Genomic DNA, 25,890 nt, shown 5'->3' on the forward strand with positions numbered 1-25,890 from the left:
TGGGATTACAGGTATGAGCCACTGTGCCAGGCCCAATTACTGTGTTTTCTATCTTATCCTCTGACTTGAAACGAACATGGTTTGGACAAGAAAGAATGGGCTTTGAATTCTGGTTCCATCACTTGACAGGGTGTGTCGGGATATGTTATTTAACCTTTCTAATCCTCAGTTTCTTCATCTGAAGGAGAACAAAGGAAATAATATAAGGTAAATAACAACATTGTTGAGTTAGTGTTAGGATCAGAACTAGGTATTAAAGTGTCTAGCACATAGGAGGTACTCCACAAATAGAAGTTAGTATTATTTGCTCTTCATTTGCTCTACAGCTTCACACTCACTTCTAGCATTTCATGCTCCTCATTTTCTCCCAACTGGATCACCTCCTTACAGGCTTCCAGCTCATGATCCAGGAGGACTCCATAGTTCTTCGGTAGAGCTGCAATACTCAATATCATTAATTCCCTCAACCAACTGTCCTTCAGATATATCTACCAAACAGATATCTACAAAGCAGAGGATAACAGCCTGGGCAGAATTTAAACCCAAGCTGTTCATCTTACAAACAAAGAGAGTAACAGTTACAATACATAACTCATAAGGTTCTTGAGAGTATTAAATAGTTTCTTCAGATAGTCTGATCACTCACTGCTGGAGAAAAACCAACCATGCAAATTGGTACTGCTACAAATGTAAGGTCTACAATCTGAAATAAACAGGTCCTCAATGCTAACTAACAATCCTTCTTCAGTTTCCTAGTCATGTAACTAACAATCCTTCTTCAGTTTCCTAGTCATGTGTCTGTCTGTCTACCTCTCTCTCCCTTACCTCCACCCCATCCGCTGTTAGCCATTGCCTTGGAAGCCGTTTAGAAGCCGTTTACAAAGAGAATGTATAAACTACAGACTATCTTTTTTTCCATTCCTTTCACAGGGGTGGATTAATTTTACCTGGCTTTTTTGTTTGTGTGTGTGTTTTTTAAGAAATAGGGTCTCATTATGTTGCCCAGGCTGACCTTCAACTTCTGGGTTCAAGCGATCCTCCTGCCTCAGCCTACTGAGTAGATGGAACTACAGGCACATGCCACAGCACTTGGCCTCACATACATCGTCTAAAAACTCCTATTCTACCATGTTCCCTTCACTCTTAGCAGATGATCAAAAATTATACAAGACATATCATCAACTCTTCCTTCCTGCTCTGTCAGTTACAAACTTATTTACACTGCCATCCATCTCCTTCCTTTCTGCTCACTGGAAAAGTGAGACCACCTTCTACTCAAGGCCAACTTCTCTACCTACACCCTGGATCTCATTCCCTATTACCTTCAAATCCTTGCCTCCATCCACCAGCCAGTCTCCCACGCCCACCAAACATACACATATATACTCTTCTTCAGTTTCTCCTCTCCAGTGGCTCTTTCCAGGCTCACATTAAGCATGTCCAAGATTCTCTAAATCCCAAGTATCTCCCCCTGCTTACAGACTCCTTCAGAGTCCTTTGTTGAAAACACTGTATCCCTCTCAATTAGCTACACTTACAGTTGTCATTCACTTTTCAACACCCACCCCCATGCATTACAATGTAGCTAAGTGTTCTAGCAGAAGTTATAAAAGACATCCTAATCACCAAGTCTCAGAGACTTTATTCGGTCTTTATCTTACTTTTCCTTTTGGAGGCAGGACACAGTGTTGACCACTCCTAGCCCTTGAAATAATATTCTCCTTCAGCTTCCATGACAAATCTCTATTTCCTTTTTTCATCTTTGGTCTGTTTGGCACAGATGGTTGGCTTCTCTTCAGCTGCTTGCCCAATCTACTCAGCAGATCACAACAGAAATGTAGGAATCATCCAAAATCTTCAATCTTGCTCAATTCTATAATCTAAATAGATTTATCCTGTCCCGTTAATAATACTTCCTAAATCTCTCATAGAGCCACTCCCTCTTCTACACTCTTCATCATTTCTCACCAGGAATAGCTTCCTAACTGGTTCTTGCTTCCAGTTTTGTCCCTCTCTAATTCAATATTCACTTCACTGTCAAAATGACGGGTCTAAAATACAAATCTCATTCTACCAGAGCATAATTTTTTTTCCCCACTAAATCCCTGCAACTTTTGGAATTAAGTTAAAGTTCCTTAACTTGGTTCACAAGACAATCATTGATTTGGCTTATTACTTCATCCACCCTGTTCTAAAGCTGTACTGTTGCTGTCCACTCACCTGCAGCTATTGAGTATGTGAATGTAGTTGTCCAAACTGAGAGTGCTATAAGTGTAAATTACACACCAGATTCTGAAAACAGTAGAAAATTATGCACCAGATTCTGAAGACAGTATGAAAATAGAAATGTCATATTTCGATATTACTTTTTATACTGAATGCATGTTGAAATGATATTTTGGATACTGAGTTTATATTATTAAAACTAATTTCACTTTTTACTTTTTAAAATGTGGTTAGTAGAAAATTTTAAATTATATATGTAACATATTTGTGGCTTGTATTAAATTTCTATAGGACAGCACTGGTATAAGATGTACTTTCCCTCTTTCTGGACCTAGTTAACTCTTACCTATTATTGAAGATTAGCTCAGGTAACACTTTAAGATGCATTCTAGACATCCTTCCTCCATCCCCCCAAGTCTGAGTCAGCTACCCCTCCTCTGTGCTTCCATCCATAGGAATGTGTGCACACCCCTGTCATACTATAATTATTGGTTATCACCTATCTTCTCCTCCTCAACTGTAAACTCCTTGCAAAAAGGAATCTCATATTCTATAATACTCAGGTCCTACCTACCACCATGTCTGGCACTTAAAAGGTACTTAAACATTTGTCAAACAAATGTAAACTATCTATTTCTGGCCTGAAGGTTACTAGGATTTCCAGTTCACGAAGGAAACAAACCAGCCTTGAGGGAACCTAGAATACCAGGAGCTTTAGCAATGAAAGGACTAGGAAGGAGAGTGGGGTGGGGGGGATGCGGGGCGGGGGGGAGGGGGACAAGCAGTAGGAATCACAGTAAAGAGATCAGCAAATGACAGAATAACGCTCATCACACACATCTGCCTCTTACAGTGAAAACAGGGATTTGCAACACTGATATGGAGACTAGTACTCACAATTGGCATGCCAGGGGCCACAGTTTGGTTCCTAAATTACTTAAACAACCCATCCAACAAAAGGGTATGACTTGGCAGGTATCAACACAAATGGCTAGGGCCCAGCACCTGTTCCACTTAAACAGCACATCAGTACAGTTAAAAAGAACAACAAATCTCTCTCATGAAGCAAATGCTAATCTCATGATGCTTCACCACGGAACAATTTAGAAGAATTATTATATGAAATGTGCCAAATCATGAATTTATAGCTGATGCTTATTTGGCAAATATGGTTGGCGCTGCTAAATGTTGAAAAACATGTATGCAAATAAGCAAATACAAGTTTTTAAGCTCTCAGACTTAAATATTTACATTACCATAAATGTACAAAGATAAATGTTTATATGAGTACACGCATAATGCATTCCAGGAACATATTTTTTAATGTTGTTGTCGGCAAACAGTTATGAAGTGGCATTATTTCTTCATGGGCCTTCAGGGTAGTCTCTTAAAAATGAATTTTGAATGTTAATAGGCTACAAACAGTATTGTGAAAGTTTCTGTGTATATCAACTGGATAAAACGAATAGCTGAGGTATCATAATAGTTCAAGGTGATCTTATCTTTTTCTTTCACCAAAACACTTCTCTTCCAACCCTAGAACACAGCCACACATAAATTTTAGCCCCTAAGTTGGGGCAGGAGTGGGGGGTAGTGAGGGAAGAGAAGGAACACACATTAAAAAGCCTTAAAGAAAATAATTTGACATTTTTTCCCACATAATATAGTCATGGTAGAGAATCCAAAATAAAGACATGATAAAATATTTCCCTTTTCCCCCTGACAGCAATGAAAGGGGGATGTTTATTTTTTCACATAGTTTGTGAGTCGGTCATACCCAAAATTCACTAGCAATGCTATGAATTCTACTTCCATTGTTCATCTCTGGGCTGAGGCTATAACCCTCAACTTTGAAGCCAAGAAAATGTACCATATCTGCCATTACAGTTTACTAAACAAGACACCAAAGAGAAGTCCCAGGCAAGTCAGAAAGTAATTAGGGTCGTCAGTGAATTGAGCTATCTAGAAATGCTCTGAGATTACCAGAGAAGCCATCATGAAGTGAGTATCCAAGATTGCTCATGGAAAGTTTTACCCCTGTGGATAATTCACGTTTTTCACTTCCACACTGCAGAGAGCAATATGGGTTCTCTGACTACACACATCACTACATCACTTCATTTATCGAGAAAAAAAAAGACGCTGTGGCTGAACAAAAATCAGTAGGTAGGCCCCAAAACAGAATCCTCAAGGCAATCCCAATTCAGGTGAAAAGCTGTTCACGTACATCATCCAATGACCTAAAAATAGTCTTTTATGTAAGTCTCTAAGTATTTAATTCAACGTATGATTTTACCACATTCAACAGAGGCAGAAAAAAATGAATTAGGTTTTCTATAGCAAGGCCAATAAAGATGAAATCATAGTTTTCCTCTAACTCATCACTACCCCCTCAACGCCAGCCTTCCAATAACTCCATTCCACAGCTCTCAAATTCCTGAACTTGGATCTTTAAAAAACAACGAATCGCAAAAAGTAACATTTAACAGGCCAGAGGCAGGCGGGGGAGGAGGGTCTCTCCCGGTGCTCTCGGCAATCTTTAACGTAGCCAAAGGAGGAAAAAACGAAATCAAGCTCCCAGACGGATGGTGCATGCCGACGAGAGGGGAGGGGGCAGACGCGGTTCAGACGGCAAGTCCCCATCGAGGGAGGAAAGAAAAGTTGCAAGAACGGATGAGTCAAAGGGCAGAGAAGAAAAAAACTGAGCAGCCGAACCAGTCACAACCCCCAAACGACCCCGCCAGCCCACACGTTCGCAGGCTCCCCAGCCGCGGCGCGAAGGGAGCAGGCAGGGAGCCACCCGGTTCCGTCCCGACGCTGCCGGCGAGGCTGCGCCGATGCTCCCGGGTGCGGGAGCGGGCTGACCGTGTGGACCAGGCAGGAGCCAGAGAAGCCCTTCCTGCCCCGGCCTCCCCGCGTCCAGCTCCTTCAGGCTTCACTTTCCCCCGCAACCTCCCAGCCGCGCCCGAAGGCGTCCCTCGCGGCAGGTCCCAACTTTCCTTCCTCTGGGGGGCGTCGCGCTCCCGGAGCCGCCGCCGAGGGAGGGGGCAGGGGCGGCAAGGGGCGCGCGGCACCGGCGGGGCGCGGGGGTGGCCGGGGAGCTAGAGCCCGCGCCGGGCGGGACGCACGGCGCCACCCAGAAGCCGCGCCGCCCCGCCCGGATTCCCCCGGGTCAGCGCCCTCAACCCGCGGCAACCCTGGTCCCACAGCCGGCGCGTGAGTAGAAGACAACCGAAGGGACGCGGAAAGCCGGGCCGCTGTTACCTGAGGGGCGCACACGCCGCCGCGGCGACCACCATCGCCGTCCGTCCCGTCCCCTTCCTGGTGACCACGGCCGCCGCCGCCGAGCAACTGACACTGACTAACAACAACTAACTAACTACTCGCCGCGGCCGAGTCCACCGCGCGCTCCCGGCCGCTCGCCGCCCGCCCAGCCCACCAGCCTGCCCGCCTCCTCTCGGCCCCGCGCACCGCCCCTCCGCGCACCGCCCCTCCGCGCGCGCCCTCGCCCGCTCGCCGCGCTCCTGGAGCCGTGAGCACGCGCGCTCGCAAGGGCCCCGATCTTCTCCCAGGTCTCCCTCAGCCCAGCGGGAGGAGTCACCGCCAGGCCCCTCCTCTCTGCGCTCCAACCTCCAGAGGACGAGACCTAAAGGGCGCCTGATTGGCTGCGGAGGGCGGGGCTAAGACAAGGGGCGGGGCTGCCGAGACCTTGGGCTCGCGTGAGGGAAAATTCGGGTTCGATTAAGCCGCAGAGGAAAAGACAAGGGGAGTCTGGGCCCATTTGGGCGTCGGAGCCCGCTAGGTCAGCCGTCATCGAATACAGAATATGTTTTCGAGGACGCTAACATATAGTCATGACCAATTTCAGTTCCTCTACTTTCTGCGGGCCTTCGCAATAAAAAAAAAACTACATCTCCCAGAAACCTCCACGAAAATAGGGCTCACCTTGCGTAACCACGTAGTCCTTCGCCGCATTGGGGCAAAATAATCCCTTCATTTTTCTGAAGGTACCGTGGAAAATATTAAATTTTTCTCCTCACCGGAGCACTTGTAAATACTATGAGGTAAGAGAAGTTACCTGACGAAAGGTGGTTAAGAGATTAGGTAAAGAAAAGGAAAGGACACCAAAATAAAGTGCTGCGGAAGAATTTTTGTCCAGCTGTGAGACGACGAGTGCGTGAAGTGAAGGCGATTGCGAGGGGCTGAGGGAATTGTCCTCTGTGCAAGGGACTTTCTTTAGGCCCCAGGCCCCTTCCTGCCCCTGTCGTCAGCAGGTCAGTAAGCAAGGCGAGCTTGGGGATGGCCCCAGTCGAGATGCCCTTCACCCCTTGAAGATCACCCCTCTTTTGGTGGTGGTGGTATTGGTTTGTCTCTGTTGGAGGCCAGCTGAATGAGGGCGCCTCAACTTCCGGTTGGGGGAGGGGAGGAAGGCCGTCCTGGGGAGGGGGGACACCCTCACTTCCTGTGGGGGGGTGGTGATGGTTTGGGGGTGTCCAACCCACTTCCAGTGCTGGTGAGGGCTTGAAAAGGTGGTGCTTGATGCCATTCGCGGAGACAGTATCTTGCAGCTTGGGGATTGTGTTTTATGTGAAAAGTTAGGTTATTCCAAGTTGTGCTGAACACCAACCTGCAGTCAGAATTTATGAGTTTGTTTCCACGTGGAAGATGGAGCATTTCCTCCCCAGCAAAATTGTCTCAGTGTTTTCTTCAAAGAATTCGAAAGCCCTTGTTAAAAATCTCTGTTCACCTCTGCAAGACGACATAGTTTGTGTGACTGGTGAATTGCCAACACCTGCACCCCTACTCAAGTCCAGCCTTGGCTGGGTTGAAGTGTGGTGCCCTCTGCCTTGACATGCAACAGGAAATCTAGCTTCTCGTTTAAGGAGATAACTTTTTATTTAGGGGACTGAATATTTTACATAAAATCTGGGGCATTTTCATCTTAGCAGAATGAAAGTATCACACTGAAGTACTGAAATTCGGTGTTACCTTAACTGATAAAATTGGCATCTTAAATTATTAGGCCTGTTGATTTTGGGCTACAGGTTTTACCCTGTGCCTGAGAACAGCTTCTTCAGCCTTAAAAATTCTCATGTGTAGCTTACACGTAACATTTGTGAAAGTTGTATTTTATTACGTTTTCCTCCTTTGTAATTTAATTCATCATCGATTTTTAAATGGTATCTGTTCTTTGTGGTTTTAAAGTATAAAGCAAGGGTCATGAGACTCAGCTCAGATTCTAAACAGGAAAAAGTTGGCTCACAAAGGACAAAAGATCAATAAGAACTTTCTGGTTTTCAGTATCTCATTTTTAATAAACTATATGTGAGGCGGTAATAAACACTCAATAATTTTGATTCTTTGGCTTCTGTTGTCAGATAACACGATACTTAGAGGGATGTGTGTCTGTGTATTGAAGGAATCAATCTATTTGAAGCTTACTTTGTGAAATCTGAATAATGTTAGTAGTTTTAGGATATATATCAGTAAACCTGGAACTGTATTGTCTTGCAAGAATTTTTGAAGTAATAAGGCCTGTGTACTTTTTCTTTTGGGATTGTACTTAATCTAGCCTCAGACTCTGCGATTATTTTAATTCTGTAATAGTTTTTTAAAAAGCTGTTTGGTCACGCCTGTAATCACATCACTTTGGGAGGCCGAGGCGGGCAGATCACGAGGTCAGGAGTTCAAGACCAGCCTGACCAGCATGGTGAAACCCCGTCTCTACTAAAAATACAAAAATTAGCTCGGCATGGTGGCGCGCGCCTGTAGTCCCAGCTCCTCAGGAGGCTGAGGCAGGAGAATTGCTTGAACCCGGGAGGCAGAGGTTGCAGTGAGCCAAGATCGCTCCACTGCACTCCAGCCTGGGTGACAGTGAGACTCCGTCTCAAAAATAAATAAATAAATAGCTGTTTGGTTTAGAGTTCATTAGAAAATATGTTTTAAACCAAATATTACAGTAAAGAAAAAAATACATGTTTTAACCTTCTGTGGTCACTTTTAAAAAAGAGTCTAAGACCTTAAAATCAAGTATGATTTATATCTTGAAAGACCACACAATTGCTACAGTAGTTGACTGAAAAAGCAGGACAAAACGTTGTCTTTGTGGTCATTAATAGGTTAGGAACATGTAGACTGCCCGAAGTAAGAATTAATTGATTAAAGAAAAAGTGTTCACTATCTTCTATATTAATGTAGTATAGAAGAAAATATAATATGGTCACCCTGACAAATGAAACTATAGTGTTAGGAATTATTGAAGTATGGAAAGTTTGTAGAACTAAATGAAAAAAATAGAGAACATCATGTTAAAATACTGATTGAGATAGAGTAATATTGCCTTTTGGAAACTGTCTTTATTAAATTGGTCTTTATGATATTCCATGGAAGAAATACAGTATAATAGAAATAAGAAAAATTGCTGCAGCTGAAAGACTTGAGCAGCTTGAAGAACTGTCTGTTTCGAAGAAAGCAATATATAAAGTACATATCTGAAAGAAAGTATTTTGTGATAAGTGGCAGTTATTCATTGGTTCCATCAAAGAAGAAATATTAGAAAAGCTTGTGAAAAATAGAGAGGGAAGGTCCATAGAACCTGTTTTTATTCTTTTTAAAAATGTTTCTTTGGAGAGGCTTGTTGTCCTCCAAAGGTTTTTTTTTTTTTTCTTAATGCCCTTTGTGCAGTTTTCTTTGCATGTTTAATAGAAATATAGTATCAGAATTTAAAGAATTAATATTTTTGTACATGTACTGTTACTTCAAGTTAATGAATTTGAGATTTCATTCCATTACTTGCCATCTATATAATAAAGAAATTGTCAAATCTTTTTTCAAATACTTGGATTAGATAACCATTTTCTTTTCCAAAGACAGTCATTGGATACACCGCTCACAGCAGTTTGAAATATTAAAACCGTAGGTCACAATTCTGGATTCCATCTAACTGAAATTCGATTATCCACAGAGATGTTATACATAATACAGAAGTGTCTTTTCATTCTTTCATCTACTTTTCTTTGTAAAATCAGCTAATGTTTTGCAATTGTTGCTTTCCTTGTTTGTCGTTTTGGTGGTGGTTTGTTTTTGTTGTTGTTTTTGCCGTAGGGTTGAGGATTAAAGAAAGTATCTTGAGAACTTGAATGGTTTTTCACCTTACTGCTTTGCTGTCTTTATTTCATAGCCTTCACAGGTATTCAAATGAGAATACCCCTTACGTGACTTTTCATTATTTCAGCAAAAGTTTAGAGTGTCTACTATGTGCCAGTCACTGTTCTTAGGACTTTGAATACAGTAAATACGGCCAAATATTCATATTCTCCTGTTGTTTACTCTCTAATTTACAAATTAAAACTGGAATTTTGCTCCCTTGGTATTCCTAAATAAGATCTATGTTATGATCGTTGTTCAAACTGGGTAAAGAAGCAGCCCTAAACTTGATCTCTCCTGGTCTTAATCTCTAAGCCATTCTAAACCCAGATTTGAATGTTTCAGCCTAATTTTTTCCAGACCATAGAAGCCCCTGTGTTAAATATTCAACCCCTTTCATTGATATATGTATCATTTTCCTACCATTCTAGCTTCCTTTGTATTGTGAAAACAAATGAGAGTAAACAATGGGGAAAATATGGGATCAGATAGGCCCAAATTCAGCACTGGTCTCTACATTTTACTGGCTGAGCTTACTAGCTTGGTAACCATGAGCAATTTATTTGACCTCCCTAAGCCTCAGTTTTCCTAAATCCAAATGGGGTTGTTTGGTGGAATCAGAATGTTATATGTAAATCTCCTGGTCCAATGCCTGGTGCCAGAAGCTTCATTAATGCAATTATCTTACCCCCAATCTTGCTTCTGCTATTCTGGCTATTGTGATTTGCCCACATGTCTGTTTTAAGCCTTAGATTTTCCCCACAGTATGGGATGCAGTGGTAGACTGATTGAGCTTCAGCCCTGTCCCCCTATCAGCATGCTCACATAGTTGTCAAGATTTTTTTTTTTTCCTTGTGGGAAGGAAAAATCACTAATTTCCATGATTAGAAGATATACAAAATAGAAAAGCTTCAAGAAAAGGAGTCTTAATCTTGGCACAAATCACTAAGGTAATTTGAATTGTTACAGGCAGACTTTCAACTCATTCTCCTAAACTTATTTAACTACTAAAACCAAAAATGAAGACCTTTCACACTGTGATCATACCTCGCATTACTCATCTACACATCCACACGGGATAGCCTCTGGGGGGGGAAAAATCTGTACTGTACCTGGCATTAATATTTTTTTTTGCTCATGCTATTTTCTGCTGGAAACACTCTTTTTTCCTAGGAATCCTCATCTGTCAACATGCCACTTTCTTTGAGGTTGTTTCTCAAGTACCACATTTAAGAAATATTTTCTCATATCCATCCTCTTCTACCCTCTCCCAAACTGTACATGTTCTGTCCATTAACTCTCCAGAGCATTATACCTTTCTTACAGCACTTACTGTCCAGTGCTCCTCTTGTTTTTATTGCGTTGTTGTAGGTAGAGTTTATGCCTTCCCTAAAAGGCTGCAGACTAGATCTTATTCCACTCTGTGCTGTCATATCTGCCACAAGACCATTCACGTCATAGGTATTCAGTAAGTATTTGTGGACGTGAGCTGGCTCTTGGAGTATGACAAAACTGATCAATAACTTTTGTCCACAATTATGCCCAGCATCAGCACAATGGCTACCATACGTTAGACACTCAAATATCTATAAAATGAAAGAGTGAATAGTAAGTCATCATTCTCTCATTTGGGAGCTTCTTAGGGTGTCAGATAAGCATATATTGAGCACCTACTATATAGCTGGAGCTATAAGAACTGATCTCTGCTCCTCAATTTAATTGGAAAAAAGTAAATTGCTACTAATATCTGCAGACTTTGAAGACGGTAGGTGTTTGAGTAGGGATGGCATGGAGAGCTCAGTATAGAATTGTTTGCATTGTGAGAGATACCCTCTGCTACCTGAACTCAGAAACCAAATAGATTTTGATATCAAATATTTGGACACTTAACTTGTATTTCCACTCCTAGGTATATATCCAAGAGAACTGAAAACATGTTCACACAAAAACTTGCACACAAATATTTGTAGCAGCCTTATTTGTAAAAGGCAAACTCAAATGTTCATTAATTATTGGATGACTAAACAAAATGCGATATAGCCATACAATGGAGTATTATTCAGCAACAAAGAGAAACAAAGTAGCAATACCTGCTGTAACATGGATAAAACTTGAAAATATTAAAGTGAAAGAAGTCACATACAAAAGGCAACATATTGTTTGATTCCATTTATTTGAGATGTCTAGTTTAGGCAAAACTAATAGAGACAGAAAGTACATGCGTGGATGGGAATGGGAGTGGCTGCTAGTAAGGAGTTTCCTTTGGAAGTGATGAAAATGTGCCAGAATTAGATAGTGGTGGTGGTTGCATAACCTTATATACTAAAATATATTGTATACTAATATACAGTTGACACCTGAACAATGAGGGGGTCAGGGGTGCTAACCCCTGTGTTGTCAAAAACTCATGCATAACTTTTGACTCCCCAAAAAGTTAACTGTGTAAATAGCTTACTGTTGACTGGAAGCCTTACCAATAGCATAAATAGTTGATTAACATGTTTTGTATGTTACATGTACTATGTACTGTATTCTTACAATAAAGTAAGCTAGAGAAAAGAAAATGTTACTAAGAAAATGATAAGGAAGAAAAAATATGTTTACTATTTATTTTTCATTAAGTGGAAGTGGATTATCATAAAGGTATTCATCCTTGTCATCTTCACATTGAGTAGGCTGAGGAGGAGGAAGAGGAAAGGTTGGTCTTACTGTCTCAAGTGGTGGAGGCAGAAGAAAATCAGCATATAAATGGACTCATGCAGTTCAACCCATGTTGTTCAAGGGTAACTGTACAAAAAAAATCCTGAAATGTACACTAAAAGGGGCAGTTTTGGTATGTGAATTATATCTAAAAGAGAGAGATACTTAGACTTGAAGAATAGAGAATTTTGAATGGGGCCAGAAGAAAGAAGCAAGAGGTGTGAAAGCAAGGAAATGATCATTCTTTCTCAGATCCTAGAGAGAAATACAAGCAGCTAGGTACAGAGCTAAAGATATGTTAAGGATCAGGTGAGGGTGGATATGAGGATAGCTTCTGGCTTTTTGTCTTAATGTAGCAGGGATTTTGGTAAATGCTTAGACTACAGAGGTATTAACAAAGGAGAAAGACATCTTATGACCTTGAAGGAAGCTTCAGATTTCTTCTTGATTAGGTCAAGGATGTGGTATATGGTCTTTTTGGTTTCTGTGTTACGGTCAGCTGAGTTTAAAGAGTGGAAGTATTCTAAGGTAAGGAGTCTAGTAGCAATCAAAACAAAGTTACTGGGGAAGATGGGAGAATAGAGATTAGACAAAGATGTTAGAATTTGATTCTAAAGCTCTCCCCAGGTAATAAAAATAGATAAATCTTAATGAGAAGGAAGCAAGGGCAGTAATTTGGAGAAGTCAGTACAAATAAAGGTACTCATTTGAAGAAATATTTGAGTGCCTTTTATGTGCCAGGCACTATTAAATAAAACTATAGCTATTTTCCTTATTTGACTTTTTTTCTGAAGATAAGATCTTAGGAGTGTGATTAATGGTTCCACAAGCATGGGTAGTTCTAGATATGATACCTACATTTCCCTAAAAGATTGTACTGATTTTTGATGATACCAGCAATGTATAAGGATGTTGTTTTCACCACGATTTTACCAGCAAAATTTTTTGGCCAGTTGAACACACATAAAATTATTCTTCGCTTTGCTTATAATCTGATAAGTGTTTCCATACCATGGAACCTGGATCTGTTGGAACATGAAGGAATTCAGGACCCTTATACATGTTACCCATATGGCTTCTTTAAAGGATATGGATTTTTGTGGAGCCTAGAAATCAAAATTTTCTACTTTTATTCAGCTCAAAAAAATACTTCTATTCAGTGCTGCTGTCCTTATTTTCTGAATAATATTCAGATTCAGACCACACTGAGCCATAATTCCAATTCCCACTTGACTAACATTTATGTAGTATTGTGCTAGGCACTACATGTTATCTTAATTCTAATAATTTGGCATTTTTCCATATGAGAAAAATAAGGTTTAGAGAGATTAGATTACTTGCCCAAAATCACTTAACCAGTAAGTGGTAGAGGCAGGATTTGAATGCAGATCCTCTAAGGCCAGCGTTTGTTCTCATACTCCATGATCCCTCAGTATCACTACTAAAATTTACTGGAGGATAATGGAAATTGGAAAATCTGAACTGGAACTTGGGACAATCAAGTACTGACTTACCTGTGTACATAATGAAGCATTTAGCAGAGATGTTGTTTGTTGTTTTGTTCTGTTTTTACTGGGGAGGCTATAGTACATAAACAGAGCGAAAGATCTTGGTATAGTTAAACCCACATTTTCAAGGCCTTCTGTGTTCTCTCTGATGATCAGGTACCTACTACCCCAAAATCTGTGATGGTAACAAAGAAGGAGGAAGGCAGCGGTAGAAAAGCAACTGCCTTTGGGTATACACAGTAAGATTTATGTGATTGTAGAAAGATCAGGCAAATGGCTTGGCCTTCAGAGAATCCCACAAAGTAACCTTTTAAAGTAGTAACTTGAAGTCTGACATAAGATTCATAACAGGATATTCATCACAAGATAAGATATTCAAAGCATAGCATGTAAGATATTCAAAGCATATCAGCAAAAAAGGAGAGATTCCTTCATTTTTATTCAAGTATGGTATACTCACAAAACAAATTTAATATCAGGAATATAAAACAAGAGATACGATGTTCCAATTCTGGCTTTAGTTGGATATTATAAAATTTAATCCCAATTTATAGATAAGGCAATTCAAGCCTCGAGATTATACACCAAATAAGTGGACTCTAGGCTGGGTGTGGTGGCTTCTGTAATCCCAACACTTCGGGAAGCCAAGGCAGAAGGATCGCCTTAGCCCAGGAGTTTGGGACCAGCTTGGGCAACATAGTGAGATGCTGTCTGTACAAAAAATAAAAAATAACCAGACATGGTAGTATATACACATGTGGTCGTAGCTACTCAGGAGGCTGAGGCCAGAGGATTGCGTAAGCCCAGGAGTTCAAGACTGTGAGCTGTTATTGAGCCACTGCACTCCAACCTGGGCTACAGAGCAAGACTGTGTCTCAAAAAAAAAAAAGGAGGGGGGAGCCTCTAGAACATAGGCCTTTAATCTGTGTGGTGGTTTTGCAATTTATATGTATAATTTTTAAATAATATGCTGGCCAGGCACAGTGGTTTGTATCTATAATTTCAACACTTCGGGAGGCTGAGACAGGAGGATTGCTTGAGGCCAGGAGTTTAAGACTAACACAGGCAACATAGCAAGACCCCACCTCTACTAAACAAAATAATAATAATTTAATATGGTGTTTTTTTGTTTTTCTGTTTTTTTGAGACAGAGTCTTGCTCTGTCCTCCAGGCTGGAGTGCAGTGGCGCTAGTGAGCTCACGCGATTCTCCTGCCTCAGCCTCCGAAGTAGCTGGGATTACAAGTGCTTGCCTGCTTCAAAAGAAATGATTTCCAGCACCCCATTTTTTCTTTTCCAGCCTCAAAATTCATATCTCCTTTTTTTTTCCCATGTCCACATGTCCTTCATTCCTATACTTCATAGCTTTAATTCCTATTCTCTTGACACAAACCTTCATGTTTGTTGCTTGGTGGCATCATAATTACCATAATTTTTTGGCTTAATAACAGTAGCAGTTATATCAACAAATAATAAAATGTTCATACTCTTGAGCCAGTAATTCCACATATAGAACTTTATTCTGAGAAAATATTTTAAATAAGAAAAATAGTTAAAGGCACAAAATGTTAATAGCACTGATATCTATACTGTCTAAACTCGAAACTTTCTAAATATTCAACAATATAATAATGCCTAAGCAAATTATTGCCTATCTACTCAGTGGGCTGTAAGACATTCATTTTTCACAATAGCGTCTTTAAGAATACATTGAAAGATGTTGTAAGAATGTTTTTGCAAAAATGAAAAGGAGAAACATCAGAAGAAAACAAAGTAGAAAAACTAATGTGATTGGTGTCTACTTCTGAAGCATTTATATTTTCTTTATAATAATAATTTACATTTATTGACCACTTGTGTCAGGAACAATACTCAAGCAACATTATAGAAGCAACAATTTGTAGTTATTGAAAACTAGTGTTCTAGAGTCAAATTTTAGCTTCCTCACTTACTAATATGTGATCTTGAAAAGGAAATGGACATTAGTGTGTACATTAAATTATTAAATCTATATAAAGTATTTGGCACATAGAAAACCTACAATAAGAATGTTTTTGTTATCAGACATTTTATAAATGTCTCATTTAATCTTCACATCCTCACAGTAACTCATTAGATAGTGTTAACGTTCATTTTACATGAAAGAAAATTGAAACTTCAAATGTTTAAATACTCTAGGTTAAATAACTTGCCAAATCACTTAACTAATAAGCAGTAGAGTTTTGATTCAGAGCCCAAGCTATGATTTCCACTTATGACTCTGAGAGATGAGGTTGCTGCAGACTAATGCTTTTGCTAAGAACAAGAAAGATGAGAATTAAAAAGAAAAGTGAAGGCATCAGAGACCTGCTGAGGCATCCAGGACTTAAGAAACCACAATCATAGAACCAAAGAAGCTTCAGAGAAGTGGACTGATGTTCCATGCTTCTCTTTTTTCCTAGGAATTTGCTAATTCTTAGAGCATGACAAGATGCTATGAAACTTAGCAGAGGGTTTCTTCTAAAAGCAGAGAAGCTGTTAGTTTTATGGGGCTGAGCAGACAAAATTGGATTTTAGAGATCCCCAGGTAGCCAGTACTTGGGTCAGGATCCGTAGAGAAGGACGGTACCCAGAAACTATTTTTTAAAACTTGTTTTCCCCTCACAATGTTTGCTAGGCAGAGTCTAGAACTGTAAGAAAGTTAATTTGTATTGCTTTAAGCCAATAGCTTTAGATAACTTGTTACAGCAACAATATGAAACTATTACGAGACATGAGGAAATGATGAAGAAGTCTAACATGCATATGACTGGAGGAGAGAAAGTTAGAAGCAGTAATATTTTAAGAGACAGTGATTGAGAATTTTCTAAAACCGATGACAAATACCAAGCCATGGATTTGAAAAGTGCAAGAAATGACAAGCAGAATAAATACAAGGAGTACCACACTTTCATTCTTCATAGTAAAAATAAAACTGCTGAAAGTAACCAGAGGAGAAAAGACACATCATCTTCAAAGGAACAATTAGACTGACATCTGACTTGTCAACAGAAATAATGGGGCTAGAAAACAATGCAGTGTAACTTTTTTGTTTGTTTATTTGCTTTTACCTACTTGGTTTATTTATTTTTTATTTTATTTTATTTTATTTTATTTTATTTTATTTTATTTTGAGATGGAGTCTCCCTCTGTCACCCAGGCTGGAATGCAGTGGCGTGATCTCAGCTCACCGCAACCTTTGCTTCCTGTGTTCAAGCGATTCTCCTGCCTCAGCCTTCCAAGTAGCTGGGATTACAGGTGCATGCCACCACACCCAGCTAATTTTTGTATTTTTAGTAGAGACGAGGTTTCACCATGTTGACCAGGCTGGTCTCAAACTCCTGACCTCAAGTTATTTGCCTGCCTTGGCCTCCCAAAGTGCTAGGATTACAGGCGTGAGCTACCATGCCCAGCTGTTTTTTTGTTTTTTTAATTGACAAAAATTGTATGTATTTATCAGGTACAGCATGATGTTTTGAAATATGTATACATTGTGGAATAGCTAAATTGCGCTAATTAACATATGTATTACCTCACATAATTTATGTGGTAAAAACACTGAGCATCTACTCTCTTAGCAATTTTCAAGAATATAATACATTGTTATTAACTATAGTCAACATGTTGTACAATAGATATCTCAAACTTATTCCTCCTATCAAACTGAAATTTTATGTCCTTTGACCAACATCTTCCCATCCCAGCCCCACCCCACCCCTGGTAACTACTATTCCACTCTATACTTCCATGAGCTCAGGTTTTCTAGATTCCACGTATGAGATCATGTGGTATTTGTCAGTGCCAGGCTAATTTCACTTAACAGATAATGCCCTCCAGGCTCATTCATTTTGTTGCAAATGACAGGATTTCCTTCCTTTTTTTAAAGCTGAATAGTATTCCATTGTGTATATATACCACATTTTCTGTTTTCATCTGTTGATGGATACTGAGGCTGATTCCATATCTTGGCTATTGTGAATAATGTGGCAATAACCCTGAGAGTGCAGATATCTTTTCAACATAGTGATTTCGTTTCCCTTGGATATATTCTCAGAGAATGCAACCTTTAAGTTCCTTAAAGAAAATAACTGCCAATCTAGAAATCACGATGGCAATTGGAATGCATTTGCAACATCATGATTATGAAAATATGTGTGAATCAGTTAAAGATATACTCCATGAAAAATTTATAGCCTTAAATGCATATATTAGAATAGGAAAAAGTAAAAAATCAGTTATCTAAATACCCATCAAGGTAGGAAAAGAACAACAAATTAAGCCCAAAATAAGTAGAAGAAAGGAAATAATAAAAAATAGAAATCAATGAAATAGAAAACAAATTGTTGGCCAGTTGCAGTGGCTCACGCCTGTAATCTCAGCACTTTGGGAGGCCAAGGTGGGTGGGTCACCTGAGGTCAGGAGTTTGAGACCAGCTTGGCCAACATGGCAAAACCCCGTCTCTATTAAAAATACAAAAATTAGCTGGGCATAGTGGCGGGTGCCTGTAATCCCAGCTACTCAGGAGGCTGAGGCAGGAGAATCACTTGAACCCTGGAGGCAGAGGTTGCAGTAAGCTGAGATCGCACCATTGCACTCCAACCTGGGCAACAAGAGCGAAACTCCGTCTCAAAAAAAAAAAAAAGACAACAAATTGGCATTAGGAAATAACAAGACCAAAAGTTGGTTCCTTAAAAAGATTAGTAAAATGCATAGACCTCCAGCAATATTGATAAAGAAAGAGAGCATAAATTACCAATATCAGGAATGAAAAGGGAAAATTTCTTTACAGATTCTACAGATGTCAAAAAGGTAGGAAGATATTATGAACAACCTTATATAGACAGATTTGAAATTTTAGATGAAATGGACAAATTGTTAAACACTTTATTAAAATTGGCATATAAAAAATTGACATGTGAAGAAATAGAATATCTGAATACTGTTTTTATCTATTAAGTAAATTGAATTCAGTATTTAAAATTTTGGCTGGGCATGGTGGCTCATACCTGTAACATCAGCACTTCAGGAGGCCAAGGCTAGAGAATCATTTAAGTCCAGGAGTTCAAGACCCTGTCTCTATAAGAAAATTTTAAAAATTAGTCAGGCATGGTGGCGTGCACCTATAGTCCTAGCTACTCGGGAGGTAGGAGGATCGGTTGGGGCTAGGAGTTCGAGGTTACAGTGGCTGTGATTGTGCCACTGCACTCCAGCCTGGGTGATAGAGACCCTGTCTCAAAAAAAAAAAAAAATCTACAAAGAAAACCAGGTCTACCTGACTTCACTGATGAATTCTTACAAATATTTAAAGAAGAAATAACCCCAGTGTTACTTGAACTCTTCAATAGAATACAAGTTGTTTTATGAGATCATCTAAGCCTTAATGCCAAGAGCTGGCAGCGATATTTTGAGACAAGATATTTACAGAGCAATCTCTTTTGTGAACCTAAATGTGTTACTTGGGAATATAGGAACTCTAAAAGAATCTATAGACAAACTATTAGAATTAATAAGCAAACTTATACGAGCAACCAACAGTTAGAAAGTGAAATTTTTAAAATACCATTTGCAATAGAATCAAACAAATCAAATTTAAGTCTTGTAAGATCTTTACACAGAAAACTATAAAACAGAGAGAGAAACAAGATATAATAGGTAGTCATAGATTGGAAGACTTGGTATTGTAAAGATATCATTTCACTCCAAATTGCTCTATAGATTAAATGGAATCCTAATAAAATCTCAGGTGATTTGTGTACATGATGGAAGGAGGGACTTACAAGTTGATTCTAAAATTGACATAGACATGAAAAGGACTAAGTAGTCAAGACAAACTTGAAAAACAAAGTTGTAAGACTTTATCAGATAACAGGATTTATTATAAAGCTACAGTAATTACAATGTGGTAATGGCACAAGGATAGACAGATCTGTGGAACATAATTGAGAGCCCAGAAAGAATCCCATATGTATATAACTAATTTATGACAACAGTAGCATCCACCACAGTAGGGGAGGGATGGATTTTTCATTGAATGGTGCCTGGTTGTGTGTGGAAGGGGCAGGGAAAGAACCTTGACCCCTTACCTCACAACATATACAAAAATCAGGTCTAGCTGGATTATAGAGCTAAATGTGAAAGAAAAATTTAGGGAGAAACTGGAAAACACCTTTATGATCTTAGAGTAGGTAATGATCCGAAAGGGAAGGAGTTTATGAAATTAAAAACTTTATAAACTCATAAAATTGGAGTTTATGAAATTAAAAATTTCTCATCAAAAGACGTTATTATGACAGTGAAAAGACTAGTCGCAGAGTGAGAATTCATATTTGTAATACATGTATTCAACAAGGCACTTGTAGAGCTCTTACAGATCAATAGGAAAAAACAAATAATCAAATTTCGAAAACGACAAAATACTTCAATAGGCACTCCACAAAAGAAACTATCGAAAGGCCAATATGCATCCAGCTGTTTTTTTTATTTACATCAAATAAGTGCAAATTAAAGCCACAATGAGATACTTGGGACCTCTCAGTATCTTGAGACCTCTCACTACATCCCCACTGAAATGGCTAAAATTAAAAAGATTGAGAATATCAAGTATTGATGATGTGAAGACACTGAAACTCATATGTTTCTGGTAGGTGTGTGTATTTTTACAGCCATTTTGGAAAACAATTTGGCCATATATTCCAAAGGTGATCATACACCCTCTGACCGTCTGACCCAGCTGTTCCTAGGTATACACCCAACAGAAATTCATATGTTCACCAAACGACACAAATGGACAAGAAGCCAGATAAGTGCATGTAAGTACAAATAATTACATAATATATGAATAAAGTTCAGAAACAAGCAGAACAAATCTTAGAAGTCATAGTAATTACTTTTACAGGGATAGTGAATGGGAAGGGGCATAAGGTGGGGGATTTCTGCTTGTTGTAATATTCTGTTTATTCTGATAGGGCTACAGGTGATACAGTCTATGAAAAGTTGTTAAGCTGTACACTTATAATTTGCATAATTTTTGTTTTATACTCTATTTATTTTGGAGACAGTCTTCTCTGTCACCCAGGCTGGAGTGCTGTGGCGCTATCTTGGCTCACTGCAGCCTCTGCCTACTGGGCTCAAGCAGTTCTTCTGCCTCAGCCTGCCAAGTAGCTGGGACTACAGATGCGTGCCACCATGCCTGGCTAAATTCTTTTATTGTATTTTTTTAAGTAGAGATGGGGTTTCACCATGTTGGCCAGGCTGCTCTCAAACTCCTGACCTCAAGTGATCCGCCCGCCTCAGCCTCCCAAAGTGCGAGGATTACAGGTGTGAGCCACTGCACCCAGCCATTTGTTTTGTACTTTAAGTTTACTTAAGCCCTCCACTCCCTCAATGACTTGAAGGACTATATTATTTTTCTCTACATTCCCTATACACAAACCATGTAGGTGGTATGCTTCTATCCCCACCATTCCATCAAAAGGGCTCTACTAGGTCACTAATAACTTCCATGTTGTGAAAAAACTTGGGCATCTTTTACATTCTCATTTAACCTCAGTAATATGTAGGTGCATCTTTTTTTTTTTTCTTGAAATAGTCTGACACCACACATTCCTGGCTCTCTGCCTACCTGTGTTCATGTCCTTTTTGCAATTCCTCCTCTACTCATCTTCTAACTGTTGAGTTCCTCAGAACACAATTCTAACTCCTTTTAACCTATTATCTTTCCCGAGGTTATACCTTACATTCATGCTTTAAAATACTATCTACTATACTTGCTGGAAACTCTACTTGCTGGAAACTCCTAAACTCCTGTCTCTATCTCAGACTTTTGTTCTGTATACAGAGTATACAGAACAAAGGCATCTTAAAATGAACATGTCTAATCTTAATACTTTTTCTACTTCTACATCTCAAGTATTCCTTATCTCCATAAATGACAACTCAGTCTACTAATTTCTTTGTTAAAAATCTTGGGCTCATTCTTGAGACCTCTTACTAATCCCCTTACCCCTTCAACACACACACTTACACACACCCCTATCCAGACCACTGCAAGATTCTATTGATTCTACCTCCTAAATATATCTTGGATCCACCCTCTTTGCCACATCTCCACTGTTGTTATCCTTTTCTAAGCCATCGTCATGCTATGGTGGACTGGTGGACTATTGCAGTAACTACTTCCCTACTGATCTTTATAGATCCATTCTCTTTTTTTTTTCCTCCCCCAAGATGGAGAGTCTCACTCTGTTGCCCAGGCTGGAGTGCAGTGGCATGTTCTCGGCTCATTGCATCCTCTGCCTCCCAAGTTCAAGCAATTCTCCTGTCTCAGCCTCCCAAGTAGCTGGGGCCATGGGTGTGCACCACCATGCCCAGCTAATTTTTGTATTTTTAGTAGAGACTGGGTCTTACCATGTTGGCCAGGCTTGTCTCAAACTCCCAATCTCAAGTAATCCACCTGCCTCAGCCTCCCAAGGTGCTGGGATTCAGGTGTGAGCCACCACGCCTGGCCTCTAGATCCATTCTTACACATCTGTTCTTTACACAGAAGTCAGAATGAACCTTTAGAAAGCCTAAATGTCACATCATGCCCCTCCTTAAAATTTCTCCATAAAATTCCTCAGAGGTTTACTCTTATACTTTGGGGAAAACCCAGATTTCTGACATAGCCCCAAATCTGTTCAGGATTTGGTTCCTGTCTACCTGTCTTTGTTGCTTTCCTCCCTGGCTCATTTTTCTCCAGCCACAAGCCGCCTTTCACTTCCTCCAAAGCATCAAGTTCTCTCTCACCTCTGGGCCCTAATAAGCTAGTTCCTCAGTATGCAATGTACCTACTTAACATTTAGCTCTCAGGTTATGTGTTCCTTCTTCAAAGAGGTCCCCTGTCTAAATGAAATCTCCCCTGTTATTCTATAGCTTTCTGTTCTTCAGAGCATTTTAAACAAATTTAAAGTTTATTTATTGGTATATTTGCTGACGTCTTTCACCTCCAACTGTAGTTTTTCATGAGGGCAGAGACAATTTGTTCACCATTGTATGGCTGGTATCTTAACCATGTACCTGGTACATATTATTGAAAATATGTAATGAATAAGAAAATAGATCGTGCCATCCTAGGTAAACTATAGGTAGGGAAGTACTTCATAGGTGTGTCCTGTGCCCTGAGAGCATGAAGGGGTTGCTTGTTTCCTCTGGTTTTTGATGATTTTGAAGTCTTTGTTGATTAGTCAGTCTTCTCAGTGCTAAGCTAAATTGGCAGTGTGTGCAGATTTTATTTAAGCCCCCACAGAGGAATATACCTACCCACATTTTTTAGATTGAAACTCTTTTTTTTTTTTTTTTTTTTTTTTTCGAGACGGAGTTTCACTCTTGTTGTCCAGGCTGGAGTACAGTGGCGTGATCTTGGCTCATGGCAACCTCTGCCTCCTGGGTTCAAGCGATTCTCCTGCCTCAGCCTCCTGAGTAGCTGGGATTACAGGCATGTGCCACCACACCTAACTAATGTTTGTATTTTTCTAGTAGAGATGGGGTTTCACTATGTTGGCCAGGCTGGTCTTGAACTGCTGACCTCAGATGATCTCCCTGCCTCAGCCTCCCAAAGTGCTGAGATTACATGCGTGAGCCATCATGCGCAGCCCTAGATTGAAACTCTTTAAAAGTAAAGGTAGAGAGTTCTCAGTAGCAGTCTTGACTAAATAACTTTGTCTTCTTTTCTAGAACTACAATTTTGCTCGTTTTTTTGAGACAGGATCTTGCTCTGTGACCCAAGCTGGAGTGCAGTGGCATGATAACTCACTGCAGCCTTGAACTCCTAGGCAAAAGTGATCCTCCCGCCTCAGCCTCCCAAGTAGCTTGGACTGCAAGCTCATACCACCACACCAAGCTAGGTTTTTAGTTTTTTTTATTTATTTATTTATTTATTTATTTATTTTTAGAGACAGGATCTTGCTTTGTTGCCCAGGCTGGTCTCAAACTCCTGGGCTCAAGCTATCCTCCCATGTTGGCCTCCCAAAGAGCTGGGATTACAGGTGTGAGCCACTGGACCCAGCCAAACTGCAATTTTAAAAAAATATATAAGGGCCCTACAAAGGAAAGGTAGTCTAATCGCATTTGGTTACTCCTGAGATTTACAATATTGTTTGTAAATATTATTAGCTATTTTAGTCACATAAATATGCCATAATGCAACCATAGTATGACATGTCTTTTAATCAGAATAATCAGAATAAAGCAAAAAATGACCATACTTCACAATATTAATGTATTCACATGTTTTATAAGTTATACACATCTATTATGATTTGATATTACAAGATATTCTGCATTTTCTTATACAGCTTGGGTTTGCTTTCTTCATCTTAGATGTAGTTTTTAATTATTGCTTTTGAAGCTGGTTTTAATACAATAAGATGCTTAATTGTACATTTGATAGAAAATTATAAGCACAACAATTTGAAACAGCTTTCGGGGCTACTAGCATTTCCCAAAACCCATGAAAAAATGCCTATTTACTACCAATTTTAAACCAGATAAATTTCATTTCAAGAGAAAATGTTTTCGAGTTTCTTTTTTTTTTTTTTTGAGACAGTCTCCTCTGTCGCCCAGGCTGGAGTGCAGTGGCGTGATCTCGGCTCACTGCAAGCTCCGCCTCCCCGGTTCATGCCATTCTCCTGCCTCAGCCTCCTGAGTAGCTGGGACTGCAGGCGCCCGTCACCACACCTGGCTAATTTTTTTGTATTTTTTTGGTAGAGACGGGATTTCACCGTGTTAGCCAGGATGGTCTCGATCTCCTTACCTCGTGATCCACCTGCCTCAGCCTCCCAAAGTGCTGGGATTACAGGCGTGAGCCACCATGCGCGGCCGTAGGTTTGGAGTTCATTATAAAGAAAACCTTTACAATTGTCAGAGCTATTGAGAAGTGGGAGTAGACATTCCCAAGAGAGACTTTCAGGTTGGGGGCTGAGCCTTGGTTGTATGATTGGACTCAGTGGTCTTTGTGGGACTTTCTAATCTTGGAATTCTCATCTTAACCAATGCTGCTTTTTTTCTTTTACTTTTTAAAACTATGGTATATACAGTAAAGTACAAAAATCAATGAATTTTTACATAGATATATATGTGCCTGTGAATATTTTCATCACTCTAGGAGGCTCTTCAGTCATTACCTTCTCTCTCCCCACCAGAGATAACCACTATTCTGATTTCTGTCACTCTACGGTTGTTTTACTTGTTATTGAGCTTCATATAAATATATTCATAGAATATTTATTCTCGTGGGTCTGGCTTCTTGGCTCATCATTATATCTATGAGATTCATCCATGTTGCATGTAGCAGTAGTTCAAGCTGTATAGTATTCCACTGATTTCATTGTAGGACTATATCATAACATATCCATGCTACTGTTGATGGACACATGGGTTGGTTCCACTTTGAGGTTATTATTTAAAAAGCTGCTAAGAACATTCGCATACATGTCTTCTGTTGGTTATATACACTCATTTCTCTAGTATATATTACTAGGAATGGAGTTGCTGGTTCATAGGATAGGTGTATTTTAACAGGTATTGCTAAATAGTTTTCCAAAGTGATTGTCCCCATTTAGATTCCCAGTAGCACCCTAAGAGAATTTCAGTTCCTTTCCATCCTTGCTACCACTGTGTATTGTCTTTTTTTTTTATTATTTTAGCCATTCTGGTGGGTATATAATACTATCTCTTTTTCTATAGCTATTGATCATTTGGATAGTCTCTTTATGCAGTGCTTGCTTTGTATTTAGCCCCCTTTTTTTAAAAAATGGATCATTTATTTTTAATCTTAGTGATATTTAGGAGTTCTTTGTATATTCTAAATATGAGTCTTTAGGGAATATGTGTATTACAAATATAATTTCCTAGTCTGTGGCTTGCCTTTTTACTCCTTTAACATGATCTTTTGATGAACAGATATTCTTAACTATAGTGAACTCCAATTTGTCACTTTTCTCTAATGTGGTTAGTGCTTTGTCCTCTTTAAGAAATCTTTGCCTAGCCTAAGATCATGAAGACATTTAGACCAGCAATTCTTAAATTGTGGTATTAAACTAGATAGTAGTGAACTTTTGTTGGTTTGCACACACAAAAAGAAGTAAGTGGATAGAAATGTACTATTTTCTCTCATAATTTATTTTGAAACCTTGGGTATTAAGTATAAATAAGTAGATAATGATGTTACTTAAATCTGAAATTTATTAACTGAGAAAGTGTCAGTTAGGATAGGCTAGGTTATTGCTATTTATATTGCTGTGGTAATAAACAACCACA

The 25,890-nt window shown here is 39.5% G+C and overlaps 2 protein-coding genes across 8 annotated transcripts in view; one reads left to right on the forward strand and one right to left on the reverse strand.

Moving 5' to 3' along the window:
• Nucleotides 1-5,676, reverse strand: part of PEAK1 (pseudopodium enriched atypical kinase 1) — a 298,162-nt gene extending 292,486 nt beyond the window's left edge. For all 3 annotated transcript variants that reach the window (XM_030814854.1, XM_030814851.1, XM_030814849.1), the window contains exon 1: nt 5,491-5,676. The gene's annotated coding sequence lies outside the window, so the exon portion shown is untranslated. The remainder of the gene's footprint in view (nt 1-5,490) is intronic.
• Nucleotides 5,677-6,146: 470 nt separating this feature from the next.
• Nucleotides 6,147-25,890, forward strand: part of HMG20A (high mobility group 20A) — a 101,058-nt gene continuing 81,314 nt past the window's right edge. For 4 of the 5 annotated variants that reach the window (XR_004030573.1, XM_030814856.1, XM_012507471.2 and 1 more), the window contains exon 1: nt 6,147-6,500. The gene's annotated coding sequence lies outside the window, so the exon portion shown is untranslated. Of the gene's footprint in view, nt 6,501-19,255; nt 20,406-25,890 lie in introns of those variants that run through there. The other variant, XM_030814857.1, reaches the window with a different exon arrangement.

The sequence above is a fragment of the Nomascus leucogenys genome, chromosome 6 (assembly GCF_006542625.1).
Source record: "Nomascus leucogenys isolate Asia chromosome 6, Asia_NLE_v1, whole genome shotgun sequence".
Classification (NCBI taxonomy): Eukaryota; Metazoa; Chordata; class Mammalia; order Primates; family Hylobatidae; genus Nomascus; species Nomascus leucogenys.